This window comes from Gavialis gangeticus, unplaced genomic scaffold (assembly GCF_001723915.1).
Source record: "Gavialis gangeticus isolate Ggan-Ray unplaced genomic scaffold, GavGan_comp1, whole genome shotgun sequence".
Classification (NCBI taxonomy): domain Eukaryota; kingdom Metazoa; phylum Chordata; order Crocodylia; family Gavialidae; genus Gavialis; species Gavialis gangeticus.
Window position 1 is genome coordinate 49,031,483 of NW_017728997.1, and position 12,188 is coordinate 49,043,670.

Below are 12,188 nucleotides of genomic sequence, written 5' to 3' on the forward strand. Positions count from 1 at the left end.
GAGCCTGAAGCCTGTCGCCATGGCGACGGCGAGCCGCGCGCGGCCACTGCGCAGGCGCCCCATCACGGGCCTCGGCGGACCTGTCACTCTCGCGTCCGTCAACCTCCGCCTCCCCCAAGGCCGGCGCGGCGGAGAGCACGTGGCTGGTACAGGCCGCCTGGCGCGCGGGGTCTCTTCACGGCTGGCGGCCCCTGGGGATCAGCCCCTGCCCCCCACAACCCGGGGTGGTGACTTACAGACATCACACGGTACCTTCGGATCCTCACTTCTTTATTCATCCCGTTGGCAATCTGGTTTAAGAGCCTGTGAGGTGAAGCAGGGGCTTCCACACGAGGTTCAGGGCCGTAGCTTTGGCTTTCCTTGAAACCTCAAGGTTAAACACTTCTCTCAGGATTGGGGCTCATGGGAGGGAAAAGCACAAGCCCAGGAACCCTCGTGGAATAATATCCCCCTTTGTCCACTCCCACCTACAAACTAACTTGTCCTGTTTCTAGAAAAAATCTGTGGGGATGCATGGGTTGTTATTGTTCTTCTCAGATCCTTTTTTTTTAACTAGATTTCTGCCTGCTCCTGCTAAGCATGAACCTGGAGAAGCTATCACCTGTACACTGGGCTGACCCCAGGTGTGTCTGGGGCCTGTGGGGGGAGCAGCCTGAGTGCAAAGCCAGCAGCACACAGCATCCTCATGGAGAGGTGGCACCTTCAAGGCCTGCACAGCATTGTCCGCAGGGGCCCCAAAGTGTGGGGCCCAGGGCAGTCACCCCAATTTGCCACCCCCCCTCCCCAAGGGATGTCTCTGCCTGTACACAAGATGTGTAGTCAGTAGCTGGGGATGGGCCACAGGTACCGGGCTCAGATGCTCACTTGGAGGGGGCACAAGAATAGCAGCTGCAGACACTGTCAGTCCAGCTGCCAGCACATCTCTGCTGCTGCTCAGGGGGCAGAACCTGGTTGTTACATCTATGTGTGTAGATTAAATGTGTATTGGGGGGTTATTTTTGTTTACAACCAAAAATAATTATATTAAATTCAAATCAGATCCCTTCTATGACAGGGGAGAAAGTGTTTATATTTATTTCTGTGAACCTCAACTAAGAAAGTTAAGTATTAAATCAAGCTAGATTTTGTGTTCATTTAATACAGTTCGTAGTGTCATAGTACGTAGGTAGACAAACAGACACTTTGGAGGGTGGGGCTCAGAATGGCCTTGAAAAACAGAAAAATGATCCAAAATCCAATCAAATTCAATATGGAGAAGTACAAAGTCCTGCATTTAGGATGGAATAATCATATACACAAATACAGGCTGCGGAATGACTGGCTAGGCTGCATTACTGTAGAAAAGGACCTAGGGGTCATAGTAGACCATAAGCTGAATATGAGCCAACATTGTGCCTTTGCTGCAAAAAAACAACTGCATACCAGGCTGTATTAACCGGAATGTCACTTGCAAGTCAAACAAAGTGATTCTTCCATTCTATTTGGCACTAGTGAGGCTTCACTTGGAATACTGTGTCCATTTTTGGGCCCCACATTTAAAGAAAGATATGGACCAATTAAAAAAAATCCAATTCAAAGCAACCAAAATGATAAGAGATCTGGGAAATATGACTTCTGAGGAAAAGCTGAAAAAATGGAATTATTTAGTTCAGAAAAGAGAAGACTGAGAGGAGTTTTGATAAATCTTCAAATAGCTGAAGAATGGTTATATCGAGAATGAAGATAACCTACGTATTTGCTGTGACCACAGGGGACAGGAGAAGAAACATGGGTCTTAAAGTACAGAAAGGGAAATTTAGGTTTGATATTAGAAATAATTTTCTTACTATGAGAGTGGTTAAGCATTGGAACAGGTTACCCAGAGAGAGGTTGTGGAATCTCCATCCTTGCATGTTTTTAAAGAGCAGATTAAACAGATACTTGACTGAGATGGTTTAGTCAGGAATGAGCCTACCTAGAGTAGGGGGCTGTACTAGATAACCTCCTGAGGTCCTTTGCAGCCCCAGTTTCCTATGATTCTCTGAAATGTACCTCACAGCCTATAATAATTCACATTCTGATTTCTTCTTAAAGTATGCCAAATTATTTGGAGCTCCAGTAGATTGCATATATAAAGCAGATATACAATATAGCATCAAGCTACCCAGCAGTGAAGAGAATGTTGGATGTAGAGATGAAGACAAAGCCTTTATTGTCTATAAGCTTCACAGTAGTCCTTGCAGAATTCATCCATCCTGACAATATGATTCAAACTAAAAATATGGGTTCCCATAAATTCATGGTTGCATATTAGAGAATACTTATGTAGTACAGTAGGCAGCACAGGAATATTTATGTCCTCTTAGAGCATCAGCATGTTAGAGGAGTTACAGAAGTTAAATTTGCATATTTTAATTATGATGTAAATATATATTTCAGGTCACATGAAAATAAATAATTTTGTTTGTTCTCTGTATATGTGCCTCAAATATTAACAGTTGCTTTATCAGTTGAGATGGTGTTTACATCTTGCAACCTTGAGACCTTTCATAATGGAACTTCTAAGACATTTAGCTTGGGTACTAGCTTTATGAAAATTTCCAAGTAATTTTTTGAGATTGGAAAATAATATAAGCATGTTTACACTAATAGATAAATTACTGTGAGAAAGTTCAATTAGTCTCAAGTTGTGACAAGGGAAGTTTAGGTTAAATATTAGGAAAAAAATTCTCACTAGGAGGGCAGTAAAGCACTGGAACAGGCTATCCAGTGAGGTGGTAGAATCTCCATCCTTGGAGGTTTTTAAGACCCAGCTAGACAAAAACTTGTCTGGGATTATATAGTTAGGGATGGTCCTGCTTTGAGCAGGGACTGGACTAGATGACCTCCTGAGGTCCCTTCCAACCCTATTTTTTATGATTCTCTGATAATTAAAGTAAGCTCAATGTGGGCAAATGCAAGGTACTACACCTCAGGAGAATAATCCAAAACACACTGTAGCAGGATAGCATCCCAGGGTCGCCATGCTGCCCCTAGGTCCCCTCTCCGTACCATGCCAAGCATGCTCAAGGACCCTCAGAATCTCACCCGCCACGTCTTGATCTTATATTAAAGGGAGGCTGCCTTTCGTCTTGGACACCGTTTTCTCCTGCTGTCACTAATTTTGTTCTTTTAATGGGGTTCCCATGCACCCCGGCCTTATGGGAAATGCGTGGCTGCAACCATCCCTGTACCACGCCCCATCCCTCACAGATGTGCCGGACGTTGTTTGGTCTGTCTCGCTCTCTGCGCCCTCTCTGGTGCTCGGGCTCTCCGTGGCCGTTGTCTCTCACCACGCCCCACAGGCGCTCTGGCTTTCTGCAGCCTTGTCTCGCAACCGTGCCCCACAGGTGCTCTTTAGTCGCTGCCCCCTTGCTCTGGGGCTTCTCACGCTGCCCCCTTGCTCTTGGGCTTCTCATCACCCCTTTGCTCTGGGGCTTCTCGCACTGGGGGGGCTCAGGTGGCTGTAGCCATGCCTGGCCCCAGCTGTCCTCAGGGTCTCAAACCCCACACCCCACAGGGCTCAGGCGGCCTCAGCCTTACCTGGCCTCCAACTCTCCGCTCCCCTTGTCAGGGCTGGGGTCAGTGCACCCCAAAATGCTGCGCCCTCTCTGGTGCCTTTCTCACTGCCTCCCTCTCTAGAGCTGAGGTTCCCACACCACCGTGGGTCCCCTATGAGGCCCCCTCCAACCCCTAATAGCCTCACCCAAACCACCAATATAACAATAACCAAAACACAAACCCCTGGGCTATAACACAAATCTGTGCCTCAGGGCTAAAACATCCTCCGAACCACACCACAGGTATTCCATCTCTCACGCATGTCACTACCTGCTCGCACATCTCAGTCTTTTCCTTTTCACTCATTCAGGGCTGAGCTCCTTCCACCTTGGCCGCCAGCAGCTCCTCACTCTGGCCTTTGGCCTGCGATTTATGTCGGAGCCAGGTCCTGCCCCTTTCGTTCAGCTGACCAGATAGGTGTGTGTCCACCTGAGCCACTACTCCGGCTCTCCAAGTAGCAGGCACCTTAGTGCCCTGCTACACACACATATAAAATTGGTAACGTGGCTGGATGGCAGCACTATGGAAAAGGACTTTGAAGTCTTGGTAGACTACAAACTCAGAACACATCTGGCCAATATGGTGCCTATCTTCAAGAAAGGGAGGAAAGTGGATCTGGCAAACTACAGGCCCATCAGCCTGACCTCTATCCTGGGGAAGGTCTTAGAAAAGATTATCAAAGAGGCCATTCTTAACAGACTGGCCAATGGCAACATCCTGAGGGATAACCAGCATGGTTTCTTGCGGACAGGTCTTGCTTGACCAATCTTATTTCCTTTTATGACCAGGTGACCTATCACCTGGACAAGGGAGATGAGATTGATGTCATATATCTTGACTTTAAAAAAGCCTTCAATCTGGTATCCCATGATCACCTCTTGGCAAAACAGGCCAACTGCGGCCTCGGGTCCACCACAATCTGCTGGCTGGGGAATTGGCTCCATGGTCGGACACAGAGGGTAGTAGTGACAGAAGTCAATCATCATGGTGCCCTGTAACCAGTGGGGTCCCTCAAGGCTCTGTCCTTGGGCCTATACTATTCAACATCTTCATTAATGATGTGGACATTGGAGTCAGAAGTGGACTGGCCAGGTTCGCCGAGGACACCAAACTTTGGGGTAAAGCATCCACACCTGAGGACAGGAGGGCGATCCAGGCTGACCTCGACAGGCTCAGGAAATGAACAGATGAGAACCTGATGGTGGTTAACACTGAAAAATGCAAGGTTCTCCACCTTAGGAGGAAAAACCTGCAGCATGCTTATAGGCTCGGCAGTGCTACGCTGGCTAGCTCTACAGATGAAAGGGACTTGGGGGTCATGATTGACCACAAGATGAACATGAGCCTTCAATGTGATGCTGCAGCTAGTAAAGCGAGCAAAACGCCGGCTTGCACACACAGATGCTTCCCAAGCAAATCCCAGGACGTCATTCTCCCCCTGTACTCGGCCTTGGTGAGGCTGCAGCTGGAGTACTGCATCCAGAGCGCCCCAAGGGATGACAAAGTCAAACAGTTATAGATTCCTCCATGACCAATTCAGGCTGGACATAAGAAAGAATTTCTTTACTGTCCGAGCCCCCAAGGTCTGGAATAGCCTGCCATTGGAGGTGGTTCAAGCACCTTTGAATGCCTTCAAGGGAATATTGGATGCTTATCTTGCTGGGGTCCTATGACACCAGCTGACTTCCTGCCCCTGGGGCAGGGGGCTGGACTCAATGATCTTCCGAGGTTCCTTCTGGCCCTAATGTCTATGAAATCTATGAAATCTGCAGTGTAAGCAGCTGCAAAAAAGGTGAATGTGGTTTTGTGATGCACCAAGGGAAGCATTAGGTGCAAGACACAGGAGGTGCTAGTGCCTCTCTACTCAGCACTGGTTAGGCCTTATTTGGCGTGCCATAAGCAGTTCTGGGCTCCACAGTTTAAAAGGGATATGAAGAAGTTCTGGTGCAGTGACGGGCAACAAATATAATAAAATGCTTGGACAGCAAGTCATGTGAGGAGAGGCTGAATGAGCTAGGGATGTTCATCTTGCAAAAAGGGTGTTTAAGAGGGAACATGTTAGCAGTCTTCAGATGCATGAAGGGCTGCTATAAAGAAGAAAAACACCTTTTCTTTCTTGCAGCAGAGAGGAGAATGTGGACCAATGTCTTGAAGTTGTCATAAAATAAATTTAGATTGGCTATTCAGGAAAACTTCTTAAGTATTAAAACAGTGAGGCAGTGGAATAGACTGCATAGGGAAGTTACGGACTCTACATCACTGGAGGTGTTCAAGAAGAGTTTGGGCAGCCACTGGTTGGGGATGATGTGTAGGTATAGTTATGCCTGTGTTCTACTCTGGTTATTTCACATGCTATGGGCTTTGCTGGTTGCCCCTGCTCCCACTTTCCGCTTCATGTGTCACAGAGTTTTTAAACCTTCCTCAGAAGCAGAGGCTGTTGGCTACAGCCAAGACTCCAGACTTTGGGGTAGGCCAGTGCTCCTGCTAGGGTCAGAGCTGGAAGTTCCTGGCTAGCAGGTTGTACCCCTCTGCTCAGGGTTGGCAGGAAGGAATTTTACCCCATGATCAAATTTGTATGGACTGTTGGAGTTTTTGCCTTCCTCAGTAGCAGAGGGCATCTACTTGGAATCTCTTGAGCATATATTGACAATATTTCAAAGAAGCAGGACATCTGCTGCTATGGTTCCCCTGCTTTACCTCTGGCAGGTTAGGGAGTTAGGTCCATGTTGTGTCAGGGTTTGTGGTAGTCTTACATAGAGTTTAGAGTATGGATTGTATAGGATGGTTTGGATAGGGATGATCCTGCCTCAGGCAAGGGGTTGGACTAGATGACCTCTGTAGGTCTCTTCCAGCCCTATTTCTCTATGATTCTACAGTTGTAAAATGCATTTTTCTTCAAACCCTTCTTTCTTTAAAAATGATTAACAGAATATTGTAATATTAAAGTTCAGATTTTAATTGAATGAAAGTCAGGACATTTATCTAAGCATTAGAATGAGATCTTTTACCATATAACATCACATTAAGTAATGTGACATGCGGTTCTGAAAGCTGTATAATCCTACAGTTTGGAGGTTATAAATCATTTGACAAGCTTCTAAATAGGACTTGACATTGTTTACATAGCTAGTAAGAAAAGTAGTTATCCATATATTTGTAGTAAATGTTCACTTTCATCTATAATTTCTATTTTGATCTAAAGCAATCAGATTTTAATTCCTGGCAGAAAATTCAAACTTGAAGGAATTGTCATTCAAAGTGTTTCCTAAAATAGCAGTGAAGTTTTACATCCCACTAATTTCCTGATAATTTAGCTGTTTCTTCAATAATTACCTTCCCAAGAATATTGCAGGAGAATAACATTATACAACTCTTCCAGAAAATCTTTGTAAATAAGTTGCACTATATATAATTTTATGGTAATATAGCACTTTTACCTAAAATATAATTTTAGATTTACACATAATACTTTTTACTGCATACCTGTTCTGTGATTATGTAATGAAACAGAATAGAAGCTGCTGAATTGAGCTACATAGCTGGGGTTGCTGTGGAAACCTTCATTGAGATTTCTTTTTTTTCCTCTACTTTTGTGCAATTAAAATTTCAACATTAATGATGCATTGACAGCTTTTTTCTTGCATTTTGGTGCAAACTTGGAGGTTGATAGGTAACCATGTGCACTTACAGTTTGATTTCAAGTTATTTTATGAAACCTTACTCTACACAAATCTAAGCATGCATTTATTTCAATAATTTTATTTACTTTTCTAAGTAGCTCACAAAGCATACCAAAGTAGCTTTTCAGTAGGGATATAATAAAAAAGATAAATCATGAAATTGTAGTTCTTACATATCAGTGCTACTTGCTTTTAGGATTCTTGTTTATTTTAATGTTTATAAGTCATTCAGTTCTCTTACTGTCATCCATACCAGTTGTACTTTAAAAATTAGTACCTTTATTGATTGTAAACTTTTTTAAAGGTTAGTCTCTGCCCCATGGACAGTTCTGTGCCCTCTGTATTCTACAGCACTTCTTCATGCAGAAACTCTTCCTAGTCCTCTCCTGCTGCCACTTTCTTTACAGAGGTGGGTGACACAGAATGATATTGCTGCTATACACAGACAGCTTCTAGTGCTGATCACACCCAGCACTTCCAAACATTCTCAGCCATTTAGGCCCATATAGATTAAGTGTTTACTGCCTCTCAAGATTATTTCTAACTCTGAGGAGGAGGTAGGGTTAACTTTTTCTACCAGTATAATTTTAGATGTACACATAACACTTTTTACTGCATATGTTTGTTCTGTGATTATGTAATGAAACAGATTATAAGAAAGGACAGGGGGCCAAAAATATACAATAAATATAGTTCACTTCAAAGACAGATTAGTCATTTGTATATCCTGAACATTATTTTAACAGTTCACATTATCAATTCTTGTCACTCTTTAAGGATTACACACTTAAATTTTGTATGCAGTTTTCTACAGATTAGATAGTTCGTTCCCAGAGCCCTCCTCAGCTGCAAACAGGGACAGACCTAGGGGTGGTATAGTGGCTGTGTAAAGCATGCACAGTGAGCTCTTATACTTCACCTGCAGATTGGTGCAGGTCCTGCTAGAAGCTCCACATTTGCTGCAATATAGACTGAATTAGCTGCTGGGCTTTGGTTTCATGGGATGCTAGAACCTTTCTAGAACCTCCCCTTGCTAACAACATCTACCCCTTCACTTGGAGGCCCTCACTAACAAAATAGCTATCCACTCCAACCTCATTTATAAAATTCCATTATTTCCTCAGGGCTATTTCTAACATTTCTCAAATGGTCTTTTCTTAAACTTTTACCCCAGGACTTCCTTCACCTCTTCCAAGCACTCCTGAGCAGAGCCAGCCTTAGGGAAAAAACCACACTGGCTGAACTTGTATTTTGGCACTCCCCCATACACCCCTCTGACAACCCCCCCACCAACACTCCCCTCCAAGTCAGCAGTGCTGCTGCAGGCAGAGGCAGGGGTGCAGGGCGCAGTCCAGCATGGAAGCAGAGTAGCCTGGTGTGCCAGGCAGGCAGGCACCACTGCTGCCACCCACACTCCCCAGCCCAGCTCCTCCTGAGCAGTGGATGGAGGTGGGGGGCAGGCTAGGCTGGGCATTGCTCCTCCTGCTTGGGGCAGGAATCAGCAGAGGCAGGACGGGGTGCGGGGAGAATGCTGCTGTGAGTGCGGGAAGTGTGTGGCATCCCCCTGACCACATCGCCCACCCCTAAGGCCAGCCCCATTTCTGAGGTATCTTAAGTAAAAACTCTTTATAAGCAAGCCCTTTCCTTGAGAGCTCCTCAGCCTTGATCTTTCAAGATGAGAAGAAGGCAATTCTTTTTTTGAAGGCCACTTCCAGCCTGCACTTATCTCATGCTAGTCATACAACCCTTCTGTCACATGCTTCTTCTGACTGAGAGCTTCAATTAAGAGTTCCATAGTCCTTGATTCAAGAGAAAAGAAGATGCCTCTAGAAGTACGCAAACTCATCTCAGTCAATCCAAAAAGGGTCAGGTGCTTTTAGATCCCATCAGATCAGATCAGATAGATTACAGGAATACAAATATTAATCTAGCAGGATGAATTTTATTTTCATGCAAAGTGACAGCACAAAATTATTCCAACTGTGTTTTAAGAGATTTTAGGGTTTTTGGCTTATTTTTTTTTGGGGGGGGGGAAGGTGTGGGGGGAAGATGAAGGAAAATATTCATTCAGAATCTAAACAGCACAACAGAAAACAAATTACATTGAACAAAATAATAAAACTAAGAGAAGTAGCAATATACTCACATGTCAAAAACTGAGTACTTCATTTGCAATATTGTATGTTTATTATTTAAAAGCAACAAAGAACTGGAAAGGAATTCCTGGGCCACTGAATCAAGTGCCACGCATTCAAAAGCAAGAATTTTGCAAGGAATTTAAGGACACCCATGCCAGTCCCTCTTGTATAGTACATCCATGCATACCCAGCTAAAAAAAACCCAACCTTAATAAGCCTTCCCTTTAGTGAAAATAAATTAAAATGATGCCAGGACTCAATAGCAAAGCCCTATTGTGAATAAATATAGATCCACAGCAATCCAGATCTAGGCAGAGCTTTCTGTACAAAGTTTGTGTGGCACTTGCCTGGCCAGTACTGAGATCACACCAAGGCTATTCATTCTTAATTTTGTGAGCACTAAATTAATCATAAGTTTAAAAGACTGTGGGTGCACCTGCACGAGGTGCTTTACTGTGCATTAGACTAATCTAATGCACAGTAAAGCATCACTGCTTACACATGTGCATCAATTACCGCACATTAAATTAGTAATGCTCTGTTTGCTAGAATCAATAAATACAGGTATTAGAAAAATGGTGCATTAACTAATGTGCCAAAGTGCAGGTGTAGACCCTGATTGGGAGCAATTTGCTCCTGGTCAGCCCAGGCAGCATGGGTGGAGGTGGGGAGTGAAACAGGGCTGGGGAGAGCTTCAGGGTAGTTTCTTCCCAGCCGTGTCATGATCAGGGCTGGCCCTGATCTCCGCAGTACGGGGAAAACTCTCCCAGTTTTGGGGGCAGCTGCCTCCCACCCACACAGCAACTGGGGCCAGTCCAGGTTGCCATGCAGCTGGCACAGTGATTGGGACTGGCTGCTGTGCCCTCTGCTAGCCTGGGGCTGGCACCCAGGTGAGTCTGGAGCTTTCCCTCACTGCTGCAGGGATGCAGAGCAGGGCAAGAGCAGCCCTGCTGCTCCCATTGGGAACACATGTTCAGATATATACCCAGGAGCATTTTAATATACTTGAATTTTCTGTGCAATAAATTCAGACACATTAATTGCACATATAGACGTGCCCAGTTAGTGAAGAAATAGTGATATTTTAATACACAGAGGGCATAATCAAATGCCAGTAAATTAAAAAACACAATTTATGATCTTTTGGCTCCTGAACCTTGATTTTAAATGTCACAATTACACTGATTCAACATTTTGATGATATTAAAGAACAGATTATTTTGTTCTTCAATTAATATCAGAAATTTTAATACCTGTACCAAAAATAATGGTGATATTCTGGGAAATGATCTTGTGGCTTTACTCTCGCTTTGGTTTGTCTAGAGTTCTCACTACAGGAAATTAGTAATACAATAAGGAATCATAAAACAATCATTGTCAACTATATGACAAATGGATACTATTTTCTATTTATTTCCTGTAATGGTTTTGGATGTGAAAAAATTTCTACTTTCTGGAGAAATCCTGGCAAACTGTTAACATTTTCTTCCTTTCTTTTTTTCCCTTTTTGCTTTCAAGAGAAAGGATTAAGAAATGGTTAGGGTCTTTTTTTAATCTGCTTTATTTTTCACCATGTACTTATTTATTTTCCTGAAAGGATATGTCTCTTTTGATTGCTTGAACTTTTTTCTATTTGAGGCAAGCCTTTGAAAGCTGGTTTCCCTCTACCTGAAAATGCAACCAAGTTAGAATTCCAAAAGTTGCCTTAATTAATGCTAGCTATCACTTAGCCCACCACTACCATAACTCTCTACAATAGAATGCAAAGTAATTCATAACTAAAAAGTGCTTTCTCTAATGTTATTGCCTTGTTTCAAAGAAAAATGAACATTAGGTTCTTTCTCTCATGGTAAACCAATATATCTCCTGGGAAAAGTGGCTATAGAATAATGTTTATTATATACCTTTATTTAGATACTTAATGTTCATTTGGTACAATAAGGATGGAGAAGATTTATTTCACTTTGGATTAGTTTAAAGGTCAAACAAGAATATCTTCCTATTATTATACTGGCACTTGTTACACAGGCTTTCTGCTCTATGTTTTAGTCATAGTAGCCTTACTATCAAATTTGTTTGAGTCCTGATGTTGTAATCATTGTACTAGAACAAAGCTCCTGCTACCTAAGGCTGTGGTAATCCCAGCTCTTCTCTATGGCTGTGAAGCTTGGGTGGCCTACAGGGACCACCTGAAAATCCTGGAACACCATCACCAGTGCTACCTACAGAAGACCCTTGGCATAAAATGGGAGGATCATCGTACAAATGTCAGGCCCTTATGGAAGCATTGATTATTCAACATCAGCTGCAGCAGATGGGGCATTGTGTGCACATGGCTGATGTACATTTACCAGAACAACTGCTATACTCCTAACTCAGCCAAGGACAAAGGACATACAGGGGCAAGAAGAAATGCTTCAATGATACCCTCAAGGCAAATGTTAAGAAGTCTGGCATTGACATCACAACTTGGGAAATACTAACCCAGGACAGGGCTATATGGTAATGCCTTGTGAGAGAAGGTACATCATACTTTGAGAAAAGCCATTTGGGCCTAGAAGCAGAAAAATGACAGAAATGAAATGAAAGGTAAACAAGACTGAGAAATCCATGGTACGGTTTTCCCTTTAACCAATACCTGTGGCATTTGCCAGAGTCTGCAGCTCTAGAATCAGCCTTCTTAGCCACCAATGGACTCATTTACAACCCTTGACTTGACCTGGGAGAGTGATCATCAGTCTCAACTGTTAAGGGTTTGCCAGTGGTGACAACTATCAAATTAAATATTTCA

The 12,188-nt window shown here is 43.6% G+C and overlaps 1 long non-coding RNA gene across 1 annotated transcript in view; it reads left to right on the forward strand.

Moving 5' to 3' along the window:
• The window catches only part of LOC109288908, a 16,764-nt gene extending 5,080 nt beyond the window's left edge, over positions 1–11,684 (forward strand). Inside the window, exon 3 of the long non-coding RNA XR_002095256.1 lies at positions 11,505–11,684. This is a non-coding gene — a long non-coding RNA (uncharacterized LOC109288908). The remainder of the gene's footprint in view (positions 1–11,504) is intronic.
• Positions 11,685–12,188: the final 504 nt, after the last annotated feature.